The 13122-nt window shown below is 48.9% G+C and overlaps 1 pseudogene; it reads right to left on the bottom strand.

Moving 5' to 3' along the window:
* Positions 1–12439, bottom strand: part of LOC141157739 (meiotic recombination protein DMC1/LIM15 homolog) — a 222188-nt pseudogene extending 209749 nt beyond the window's left edge.
* Between the last annotated feature and the right edge of the window lie 683 nt (positions 12440–13122).

The following is a 13122-nucleotide window of genomic DNA, read 5'->3' as shown; positions in this document are numbered from 1 at the left end:
CCTCGCCTGCTCCGCTTGAAGTGGTGGAAGAGGAGATCTCATGTAGCGATGGCCAAATATTTGAACAGCCACAGCCACAGAAAGACGACGCTGGTAATTTGTCACAAGAGGTGGACGATGACGAGACACAATTGCCACGAAATGAGGAGGAGGACCGTGGTGCGGAAGTGGAAGAGGAGGAGGTGGTGGATGATCTAGTAACTGACCCGAAGTGGCAGGAGGACATGCAGAGCGAGGCCAGCAGCACACAGGGGGAGGGAGGCAGAGTACCCCAACAGGCAGGAAGAAGCAGTGTGGTGGCCGCAGACAGAAGGCGGGCAACTGTTCCCCGTAACACCAACACGAGGGACGTTGCCAGTACAACCGGTAGGTCTTCCAGAGTCTGGAGTTTTTTAAAGACTCTGCTGATAACCCCAAAAAGGCCATTTGTACTGACTCGCCCCCTGGGCCGTGGGGCACTCGGATCCGGGCAATAGGGAGACGATGGGGGTAGTAGTGGCAACCCGGCTCCGTGGCTCAGGGTGGTCAGACCAATGGTAGTCTGCTATGTGCTGTTGATAATGTCCGACTACGCCACCCGTGGATTGCGGTTATTAGGAACTGCCGCTGCAAGGCAGTCCGCTGGGGCTGATGACGTATGCAGCTGGGATGGTGTGACTCCCCACGGGAAGAGTGCGGCCCCAGGGCAGTGTAGTGGATGGTGGGGGTGATGGTGGTGAGAGTCCCAGTACCGGTAGTGCCGGAGGAGCGAAAAAGCACACAGACAACGTACTGCAGTCCAGGGTCATTACTCACGGTTAATATCCAAGTCACTTCAGCTGGCAATGACTGCCCAAGCCGTGCTGCGTCCACCAGGTGAGGGGCTCAGTCAACTCCCAGGCAGCTCAGAAGTATGGCTCAGGACCCCCTTCAATCCTTCCTCTAGCCTGCCTCACCAGTGACCCACTTTTGTCCAGCTGCCGAAAACTTGTGCGGGTAAACGTGGATCCCGTTCCCCGCTGTTCTATATGGTGCCTTCCTAGCAGGTTTAATGAGGTGTCGCACCAATAAATGATCACGACGTCCGGTCTTTGGCTGAGGGTAGTTTCTCCTCCACCAACTTGGGATCCGGCACCCTTAATCTGTCTGACCCTTCAGCCTGTATTCTCGTGGGTTCTTAGGGTCCCTTCCACCTTCTTGTTCCTGAGCCCCTCTGTTCCTCTGTCTCTTCCTCCTCTTTTCTGTTTCTCCTTCTTCTCCTTTCTCGTGGAGCTGGGCTGAGACGTAACCCCAGCTCCCCTTCACCTCCTCTCTCTCTCCACTCTCCTCCTCAGCCTCTCACTAGGCCCACTCTGGAGTAGAGCTCCTACAGAGCCTCTACTCCCTGTCTTCTCCTCTCTCCGCACAGACTGAACTGAACCCTGATCTAAGATGGTGCCCACCTTATATACCTCCCTCTAGCCATGAGCCCAGGTGACCAGCAACCAATGGGCTCCTACCTACGCTCAGGAACCAACCCCTATCTGCTCCTACATCACTGGGTATTCCTCCCCCCTCCCCACTCCAGCCAGGGACATGGTCTGTCGTACCTGCATTTCTGTCTAATGGGAGTACCGTTGAGCTGTCCCTCGAAAATGGGGTGAGTGTGCTATATGCAGCTAACTGAGACCGGGTCCATACTCCATCCTTACCTGGGAGTGGAATACCACACCTCTGGCAGAGGTGCTATACCCCTGTAGCGGCCGAACCCTCGGGGCGCTACAGTACCACCTGCCAGGCCAGCATCAGCAGGGGTGACAAAACTATCAGCCTAACCACCACCAGCATGATCAGGCATATGGCAGCAAAGCACTCGACTTTGTGGGGCGAACCCCAGGGTCCACGACCAGTGTCAGCGGGTGTCACCATTGCTTCTTCCGCTGTTGTGCCTGTAAGAGAACCCCCTGTTGTGCGTGCAAGGCTATCCCCTGTCCATTCAGCATGCAAAAATGCCCCCTCCTCTCAGTCTTCACTTGTTATGGCAGTTTCTCAAGAAACAGCATCAACATCCACGTCCACATCCCACCGCAGCGTTCAATTGTCCTTATCCCAGAGATTTGAACGAAAGTGCAAATTCGCAGCCAACGCCCCACAGGCCACAGTCCTAAATTCGCACATTTCACGACTGCTTGCGTTGGAAATGCTGCCTTTTAGGCTGGTGGAAACAGAATCCTTCCGCAACCTTATGGCGGTGGCCATCCCTCGGTACTCGGTCCCGAGCCGACACTATTTTGCCCGGTGTGCCATCCCCGCACTACACAAGCACGTGTCCCAAAACATCTGCCGCGCCCTCAACAATGCAGTTACTTGGAGAGTCCACCTGACAACGGACACGTGGACAGGTGTTTGTGGCCAGGGACGGTACATCTCCGTGACGGCACACTGGGTAAACATAGTGGAAGCCAGGACCCAGTCGGATCTTGGGACGGAACACATCCTCCCCACACCGAGGATTGCTGGCCCTATGTCAGTCAGAGTTCCCCCACAGTGTACAGCTACTGTATATAATCCTCCTCCTCCTCATGTTCAGCCTCCATCTCAGATATCACCACATCATCAACAAGCTGGAAGCACTGCAGTACTGCCTCAACCAAGCGGCAACAGGCTGTGCTGAAACTCATAAGCTTAGGTGATAAACCTCACACTGCTTGTGAGATGTGGACAGCTGTGAAAGAGCAGGCAGATCTGTGGCTGAGACCGCTGAACCTACATGCAGGCATGGTAGTGTGGTACAATGGCCGTAACCTGGTGGCGGCTCTGAGGCGAGGTGAGATCACACACGTACCATGCCTGGCTCATGTGCTTAATCTTGTGGTTCAGCGGTTTCTTAAATCGTACCCCGAGTTGCCAAATCTGCTCGTCAAAGTACGCCGCCTGTCAGCTCATTTTTGGAAGTCGGCTACAGCTTCCACTGCCCTTGCTGTGTTACTTCAGCGTTTGCAGCTTCAGGCACACCGACTGGTGTGTGATGTTCCCACACATTGGAACTCTACCCTCCACATGTTGCAAAGAATTTGTGAGCAGAAGAGAGCAGTTGTGGAGTACCAGCTGCAACAAGGCCGTCAATATTCAGGTCAGACTCCACATATAAGCCCTCAGGAGTGGACCTGGATGTCTGACATATGTACCATCCTGACAAACTTTGAGGAGTCCACCAAGATGGAGAGTGGCGATGACTCCATCATTAGCGTCAGCATCCCACTTGTCTGTCTTGTGCAACGCTCTCTGCAGAGAATTAAAGAGGAGGCATTGCAGCCAGAGTATGATGAGATGGATCAAGAACCCATAGCAGGCGATTACACACAGCCCAGCCTCATCTAATCCCAACGTGCATTGGGGGACAATGAGGGAGAGGAGGAGGAGGAAGAACAGGAGCTGGTATCATGCGCTGTAGACGGTAGTACCTGTACAACTGTCATACCGTCGGTTCAACGTGGGTGGCCTGAGGACAGGGGGGAGGAGGAGGAGGAGAGCATGGTCAGCCGTCATCTTGGTGAGGACACGAAAGTCTTGGCCGTTACCAGTCTGGCACGCATGGCTGACTTTATGTTACGCTGCCTTAACCATGACCCTCGCGTTGTCAAAATGTTGGGTGACAGTCATTACTGGTTGGTGACACTTTTAGACCCCCGCTACACGGGGAACTTTCACTCTCTTATTCCTGAGGTGGAGAGGTCTACAAAAATGGGGCAGTACCAGAAGGCCCTTGCTGCAGAACTGTTAAAAAAATTCCCATCTGAACACGCTAGCGGCAGAGGTCACAGTTCATTGACCAACCAAGGCGTACAGGCGAGAGAGACGCAACTCCAATCCAGCAGAGGCAGGGGAACACTGTCAATGTTCTGGGACAGTTTTCTGAGACCCGCCCATCTTACAGGCCCTGAGGTACGGGGTACTCTCACAAGGAGTGGAAAGTTTCAAAAGATGGTGAGGGAGTACCTTGCCGACCGTACCAGCGTCCTCCGTGATTCCTCTGTGCCTTTTAATTATTGGGTATCCAAGCTGGACACTTGGAATGAACTCGCTCTGTACACCTTGGAGGTCCTGGCCTGCCCTGCCTATGTTATCGGAGCGTGTTTTTAGTGCCGCTGGGGGAATTATAACTGATAAGCCTGTCAAATGACAATGCTGACAAGCTGACCCTTATCAAAATGAACAAGGGCTGGATTGGCCAGACTTTTCATCACCACCAAATGACAGCAGAGTAACATAAAGTCAAATCCACTGTGTTGTTTCAGGAGGTGTATTCCCATGCACCGCTTCACACCCACACATGGGTATACGCTTCCTCATTTCGCCTGTTTTTTGCTCTTCTCCTTATCCCCAGCGTACACGACCACTATACAACCAGGGTGACTGTGGTCCGTGTTGCCAGCATTGCAGGTTCCTCTGTCCTAATTTTTGGCAGCTTTTGTTTGGAAGCCATAGGCATAGACTGTGGGAGACCCACTCCCCAATAATGGAAATAATGTTTTTAATATCCTGTACTGCATGGCTCTTGTAAGGGGAATTAAAACCATCTTGTTAAGCTACTGTGACCTCCACGTCTCTTCCAAGGGGCATTAAAACCGTCTTCTTAAGCTACTGTGACCTCCACGTCTCTTCCATGGGGCATTGATATTGTCTTTTTATTCCACTGCGACCTCCACCACTCTTCCAAGGGGCATTAAAACCGTCTTGTTAAGCTACTATGACCTCCACGTCTCTTCCAAGGGGCATTAAAACCGTCTTGTTAAGCTACTGTGACCTCCACGTCTCTTCCATGGGGCCTTGATATTGTCTTTTTATTCCACTGCGACCTCCACCACTCTTCCAAGGGGCATTAAAACCATCTTGTTAAGCTACTGCGACCTCCACCACTCTTCCAAGGGGCATTGATATTGTCTTTTTATTCCAGTGCGACCTCCACCACTCTTCCAAGGGGCATTAAAACCGTCTTGTTAAGCTACTGTGACCTACACGTCTCTTCCAAGGGGCATTGATATTGTCTTTTTATTCCACTGCGACCTCCACCACTATTCCAAGGGGCATTGATATTGTCTTTTTATTCCACTGCGACTTCCACCACTCTTCCAAGGGGCATTAAAACCGTCTTGTTAAGCTACTGTGACCTCCACGTCTTTCCAAGGGGCATTAAAACCATCTTGTTAAGCTACTGTGACCTCCAGGTCTTTTCCAAGGGGCATTAAAACTGTCTTGCTAAGCTACTGTGACCTCCACGTCTCTTCCAAGGGGCATTAAAACCGTCTTGTTAAGCTACTGTGACCTCCACGTCTCTTCCAAGGGGCATTGATATTGTCTTTTTATTCCACTGCGACCTCCACCACTCTTCCAAGGGGCATTGATATTGTCTTTTTATTACACTGCGACCTCCACCACTCTTCCAAGGGGCATTAAAACCATCTTGTTAAGCTACTGCAACCTCCACCACTCTTCCAAGGGGCATTGATATTGTCTTTTTATTCCACTGTAACCTCCACCACTCTTCCAAGGGGCATTAATATTATCTTTTTATTCCACTGCGACCTCCACCACTCTTCCAAGGGGCATTGATATTGTCTTTTTATTCGACTGTGACCTCCACCACTCTTCCAAGGGGCATTAAAACCGTCTTGTTAAGCTACTGTGACCTCCACGTCTTTTCCAAGGGGCATTAAAACTGTCTTGCTAAGCTACTGTGACCTCCACGTCTCTTCCAAGGGGCATTGATATTGTCTTTTTATTCCACTGCGACTTCCACCACTCTTCCAAGGGGCATTAAAACCATCTTGTTAAGCTACTGTGACCTCCACGTCTTTTCCAAGGGGCATTAAAACAGTCTTGTTAAGCTACTGTGACCTCCACGTCTTTTCCAAGGGGCATTAAAACTGTCTTGTTAAGCTACTGTGACCTCCATGTCTCTTCCAAGGGGCATTAAAACCGTCTTGTTAAGCTACTGTGACCTCCACGTCTCTTCCACGGGGCATTGATATTGTCTTTTTATTCCACTGCGACCTCCACCATTCTTCCAGGGGGCATTGATATTGTCTTTTTATTCCACTGCGACCTCCACCACTCTTCCAAGGGGCATTGATATTGTCTTTTTATTCCACTGCGACCTCCACCACTCTTCCAAGGGGCATTAAAACCGTGTTGTTAAGCTGCTGCCACCTCCACCACTCTTCCAAGGGGCATTGATATTGTCTTTTTATTCCACTGTAACCTCCACCACTCTTCCAAGGGGCATTGATATTGTCTTTTTATTCCACTGCGACCTCCAACACTCTTCCAAGGGGCATTGATATTGTCTTTTTATTCCACTGTGACCTCCACCACTCTTCCAAGGGGCATTAAAACCGTCTTGTTAAGCTACTGTGACCTCCACGTCTCTTCCAAGGGGCATTAAAACTGTCTTGTTAAGCTACTGTGACCTCCACGTCTCTTCCAAGGGGCATTTTGTGAGCTACTGTGACCTCCACGTCTCTTCCACGGGGCATTGATATTGTCTTTTTATTCCACTACGACCTCCACCACTCTTCCAAGGGGCATTGATATTGTCTTTTTATTCCACTGCGACCTCCACCACTCTTCCAAGGGGCATTGATATTGCCTTTTTATTCCACTGCGACCTCCACCCCTCTTCCAAGGGGCATTAACACTGTCTTGTTAAGCTACTGTGACCTCCACGTCTCTTCCAAGGGGCATTAAAACTGTCTTGTTAAGCTACTGTGACCTCCACGTCTCTTCCAAAGGGCATTAAAACCGTCTTGTTAAGCTACTGTGACCTCCACGTCTTTTCCATGGGGCATTGATTTTGTCTTTTTATTCCACTGCGACCTCCACCACTCTTCCAAGGATCATTGATATTGTCTTTTTATTCCACTGCGACCTCCACCACTCTTCCAAGGGGCATTAAAACCGTCTTGTTAAGCTACTGCAACCTCCACAACTCTTCCAAGGGGCATTGATATTGTCTTTTTATTCAACTACGACCTTCACCACTCTTCCAAGGGGCATTAAAACCGTGTTGTTAAGCTACTGTGACCTCCACGTCTCTTCCAAAGTGCATTAAAACCGTCTTGTTAAGTTACTGTGACCTCCATGTTTCTTCCAAGGGGCATTAAAACCGTCTTGTTAAGCTACTGAGACCTCCACGTCTCTTCCATGGGGCATTATATTGTCTTTTTATTCCACTGCGATCTTCACCACTCTTCCAAGGGGCATTAAAACCGTCTTGTTAAGCTACTGTGACCTCCACGTCTCTTCCAAAGGGCATTAAAACCGTCTTGTTAAGCTACTGTGACGTCCACCTTTCTTCCAAGGGGCATTAAAACCGTCTTGTTAAGCTACTGTGACCTCCACGTCTCTTCCAAAGGGCATTAAAACCGTCTTGTTAAGCTACTGTGACCTCCACGTCTCTACCATGGGGCATTGATATTGTCTTTTTATTCCACTGCGACCTCCACCACTCTTCCAAGGATCATTGATATTGTCTTTTTATTCCACTGCGACCTCCACCACTCTTCCAAGGGGCATTAAAACAATCTTGTTAAGCTACTGCGACTTCCACCACTCTTGCATTGGGCATTGATATTGTCTTTTTATTCCATTGTAACCTCCACCACTCTTCCAAGGGGCATTAAAACCGTCTTGTTAAGCTACTGTGACCTCCACGTCTCTTCCAAGGGGCATTAAAATCGTCTTGTTAAACCACTCTGAACTCCACAGCTCTTCCAAGGAGCATTGAAATGTTGTTTTTAATTAACTCTAACCTCCACGACTCTTCCAACGGGCAATGCATTTCCTCCTAATTTTAGTCAGCTTTTGCTTTTCAATGCATAGGTGAACACTAAGGGAGACCCACTCCCCAATAATGGGTAGAAGGTTTTTAGTACGCTGTAATCCGCGTCTGTTTCAAGGGGCATAACAGTTTCACATAATTTTTGGAAAGCCTTCCATTCACTGCTTAGGCCAACAGTGTACAGGAGACCCAGTTGCTATAAATGGAAAAAATGGTTTATTTAAGGCCCTCTGACCTCCATGTCACTTCCAAGGGGCATTGGAGTGCCTCGAAATTTTTGGTAGGCATTGCACTCACTGTATGCCCTATAACTGTGTAGCCGAACTGCTCCTTTTGGTACAGAACCATATCCTACAAGACATGTGTGGTTGACTGGCCTGATATTGATGTGAATGGTCCGGGTTCATCCTGCTCTTTCTTCTTTGCCACCACCTCATCCATCATTCATCACCTGAAGCTTTGTTTTAACGGGAGTCATAGAACTGGGATAGTAGCAGGAAAACATCCAGCAATCCTCGGAGGAGGTAGGATATGCGCCAAAACGCTGACCACCTCAGGCCTAGAAGCTACTACATACATGCGCTTGCATTCCAAGGAACAGAAAGCTAAGGAGATGGATGGCCTCATGATCATGAATAATTTACTCGTTGTGTAGAAGGCCCACTACTGCTGCTGTCAACCTTCTGAACTTTGTGTTTAAGCCTGAGTGACCCAGGACCCGCAATCCTCTATTTCTGAAGGACGTGTTGCATCTCATTGTCCAACTGTGTCCTGGCTTCCACAATATTAACCCAGTGTGAAGGCGTCAGTGAGATGGACCATCCCTGGCCACATTCACTTGTCCACGTGTTTGTGGTTAGGCTGTCCTTCAAATAGGGGCGGCTGGGGACCGCTTATGGACACCTGGCCGCCCCCAGGCGGCTGGGGACCATGTGTGGGCACCCGGCCGCAGAGCGGCTGGGGACCAAGTATGGACACCCGGCCGCCCCCTGGCGGCTGGAGACCAAGCGTGGACACCCGGCCGCCAGGCGGCTGGGGACTGAGTATGGATACCAGGCCGCCGACGCAGCCATGACGTGGTGGCCAGATTCCGCCTCCACATGCCTAAAAGGCCCAATTTCAAGTGCAAGCAAGCAAGCAGTATGGTATTGCAGCCTGGGGGTGGGTGGCAGAGAATGGGGGAGGTACAATTGAACACTACCCTGGGACAAGGACTTGCACGGGGATAGTTGCAAGTCTGCATCTTCTGATGCGGCAAGGATCACTTTTGATGGGCACACTTTTAGGCAGTGACCTGGGTGTCGGAGATGCTTCCAGGGGTCTTCCCCATGCTCTTCTCATGTCTTTTCAGCACTGTATGCATGTGTCACACAGCACATGGCCAGATAAGGTTGTAAAATGTTAAAATGACATTTCCTGGTGAATGCATTTGTCACGGTTGAAAGCAATACAAAAGTGCAAAAATGCATAAAAAATGCTACTTGTGAACATAGCCCAAGGTGTGGAGGAGTATTTTTGTTTTTGGCTATTTATTTTACCTTATACACAAGTCTTTACCCTGGAAAGGAACTTCCTTAACATATTTCACAGGAAAGCAGTTTCAGTTTAGTTTTTGAACGTTTTATTGTGAGCCCGTAAAAGTGGCTTAATACCTCTGACCATGTTGTTGACAACAGTGACCTGGGGGTCAGAAATGCTTCCTGGGGCGATCCCCATGCTGTCCCCATGCCATTTGAGCACTGTCACTATTGTCTTGGGCACTTTTAGGCTTTCTACAGATTGCCGGGTGGTGCTGCCGCAAAAATGCTCGGGTCTCCCATAGACTAACATTGGGCTCGTTGCTCGGGTCGAGCACCCGAGTGTCACGGTGAGCTTGGCCCGAGCTTCGAGCACCCGAGCATTTTAGTGCTCGCTCAATATTATTCGTGACGCCACCTGTGGTATGCGGCTATATGGAGCCACCGCTGCGGAGCAGGTCCTCTGGAGCTGGTGTAAATGCAGCAGAGTTGGTTTAGCTCTCCACAGGTAGAGCTTAGCTCCAGGGCTGTACTGAGATGTTATGGATGTTTCTGGGCGTTGTAGTGCTGTGTAGTGCAGGGGGTGATGGTGCAGCAGTAATTCATGGAGACAATGGAGTGCAGTCTTCAGGTTTTACTCACAGTTGTTGCAATCCAAGTTACAGGTACCGGTGTAACTTCCCACGTCGCGCTGCGTTCACCAGGTATGGGGTTCAGCAATCCCTCAGGTGGTTCAAGAGTGCCTGACAGGACCCCTTTCTATGTGCCTTCCTCAGTCATCTTTCTGCGCTGGCTCTCGCCCTCCTGCCCTACGTCTCACAATCAGTGTCCCAATCCGGTAGCCTCGGGTCTTGTCAGGCGACCTGCAGTCCCCTGGACCCTCTGTGGCCACCTTTTCGGCGATGTAATTGTGGTTGTGGCCACTGCACCTTTCAAGTACAGCAGCCTCCGGTTTCTAGCTGAGCCTTGTAGTTCTCCACTAGTTTAGGAGCCGGTCCCCTCTGTGGCTTGATCCTTCCACACCAGGTAGATTCGGGCGTACGGGTGGCCTCCAGCACTGCCCGTACCCCTAGAATCCCCTCGTTCCTCCTGGAGCCTTCCTTCCTGCTCCTCTCTCTTTCTTCCTCTCCTCAGTCTTGGGCCTCCCTGGCTAGGCCCGCAATGGTGCAGAGCTCGTGCAGAGCCCCTGCTCCCTCTACTCCTCCTTCTCAGACTGGCTTCTCGGACTCTCCTCACTTTCCAAGATGGTTCCCTCTTTTATATCTTCCTAACAAGTGCTCCCCTGAACTTCTTCCTCCACCCACACCCACTACATGGTTCCCCCTCACTTGGTTCCCCTCCAGTCCAGCCAGGGACCCGGGACTGTGCTCTCCCTTAGGAGCAATCTCGCCCTGCCCTACTGAAGTGGATGTGTTGGATGCAGGTGTTAGGGTCCCGGGCAGCACTCTATCCTTACCTGAGAGTGGGATACCACACCTCTGGGTGAGATGCAGTACCTCTGTGGCGACTGAACCATCAGGGGCGCCACACATGACTGTACCCCCCTTCTACAAGGGGCCACTGGACCCACTGAGATCTAATGTTAAGAATTGAAAACAGGCTCTTCACAATTATTAATGCATATGCTGATAATCAAAGTCAAGCCCAATTCTTACTTGACCTAATAGACAAAGCACTTCCCATAGTCTAGGGTACAGTGATTCTATGTGGAGATCTCAATTTAACATTAGACCTCACCTTAGATAACTTATCAGGTAAAGCATCCCTATGCCACTCAACTAACAAAAAAGAAAAACGTGCTTTTCTTCAGTTACAATTCTGTTATGTATGGCGTCTCACGCACCCGACTGTCAAAGGTAAAGTCGTGGTAGCCCCTTACAAGAAGAGCTAATTTGGATTGAGATACAAATTATCTCCAAATCTGCCATCTTTGGTACAAATTAAATAAATAAAATAAAATAAATACGATGCATCGGAGAAAAGAAAATAACACACAGCCACTGTCTGAGTGTACAATTCTTGTCTGCCCTCAGATCCCAAGCAACAAGTATTTTATTACACCCTCAGAAGAAAGGGGATGACTACGTGCCTTTCCTAACACAGAAAGTATTTTAATTGGAAATCACTATGTCGTAAATTCTGGAAACTGATGCAGATGTCCTTGAATTAAACTAGCTCTGTCCAATTAACTATGCACTGGAAAAAAAAAACAGAGGAAAGCTGTAACAGAAAGACAGCTCTATATAACATACAATGCCCCGTGTTAATGCTTTTATGAATAACACTTATAAAGCTAATATTAAAATATTAAATTATCAAATATATATAGGTAGATTTAATTGTTTAAAATAATAATCAAATTAAGGTATAAATATTTACCATAACAATTCCTTCCTTTTTATTATTTACAGACAATTTATCCATCAGCTACTTCCCCATGCTATGTGAACCTGGAGGGGACAGATCCCGTTCACCGACGGATACCCTGTTTAAATGTCATCATATGTGTTTACTGGAGGAGCACTGTGATATTTTGCTGAAGTGTTAACTGACGGGCTATGATGTCTTATCTTGCACATCTCTCTATATAGTGATGTCATAACAAATATACCAGATCTAGCTGTTATATTCATTAGCAGTACCAACATTTATGTAATGAAAGGGTAAATAAATATACTCTTATTCCCTATCCCCATTTCCACTATATGAGGTCTACCATTACGTCTGGGGTGGTTGTCTGCAGCTCATTTGTATAGAGAATATTTGGGGACAGCATTTATATCTAGGTCACCATGCAGAAGTATGAATGCAGCAGGCATAAGGCATGCTAAGGTGCGGGTTCCCTCTGCACCTGAGAAAAGCCATTTATAGGCCTGGTGACCACATACTAGATATAAATCCTTAGGGAATATGCAGGGTATGATATCAATTGGTCTCCCAAGACAATGTATATAAGTCAAAAGTCCTTGCATCGGAGGTTTGGCACACCAAGTTCGGTTGTTTGGAAAACCAACCTCATTCCTTCAGCATGTCTTAGACTCAGAAGGGTAATTAAATGGGTCAAGTCGTTCACAAGTCTGGGCAGAATCTGTAAGCCAGAACTCACTATTGTCCAAAACTCCATGGTTATTTTTCTGAAAAAGTCTATCATCATGAATCATAGAAGTGCTCTCACACCTTTCCTAGTCCTCGGAGTGTGGGCATCGCAGGCTTTACTGGAATCTCACCTACTGGAAACTTCTTAACCCTGTGTGTTATAAATTTACCTTGTACTAGGTCCAGCTCATATCAATGTTTTAAGCTACCCATAAGATTTATCTGTAACCATGGACTCTCCACCCACCTCACAATCTTGGCCAATACCACATGGCTGCTAGTGAGGTTTCCTCCAGCGTAACCGGAAGTATCAAAAGTCTCTTCATGGAAACAGCTATAGTTGAAAGCCTCATATGGGGTTAGGGTCACTGCGAGATATGACATAGTATTACAGGATATTGGGCTATGGGTGCATATTCAGCAGTTCTTAGGACAGTCTTTAGAGTCCATATGTAGCACCCTGAGGATTCGGCTGCTACAGGGGTATTGCACCTCAACCCAGAGGTGTGATATTCCACTCCCGGGTAAGGATGGAGTGTGGAACTGAGCTCGGTAGGCTGCATGCACTACACACATCCCATTTCCGGGGAACAGACCAACAGTACTCCCACTTAGAAATGTGCAGGTACGACCGAGTCTGTTCCTGGCTGGAGTGGGAGGGGGGTGGTACATCCCGAGTAGTGTAGGGGCAGATAGGGGGAGCAGCCTGGG

Source organism: Phyllobates terribilis, unplaced genomic scaffold (genome assembly GCF_046119375.1).
Source record: "Phyllobates terribilis strain yellow unplaced genomic scaffold, ASM4611937v1 Scaffold_8__6_contigs__length_399053987, whole genome shotgun sequence".
Taxonomy (NCBI): Eukaryota; Metazoa; Chordata; class Amphibia; order Anura; family Dendrobatidae; genus Phyllobates; species Phyllobates terribilis.
The sequence above is the reverse complement of the archived record's forward strand: the minus strand, read 5'-3'. Positions and strand labels throughout refer to the sequence as shown.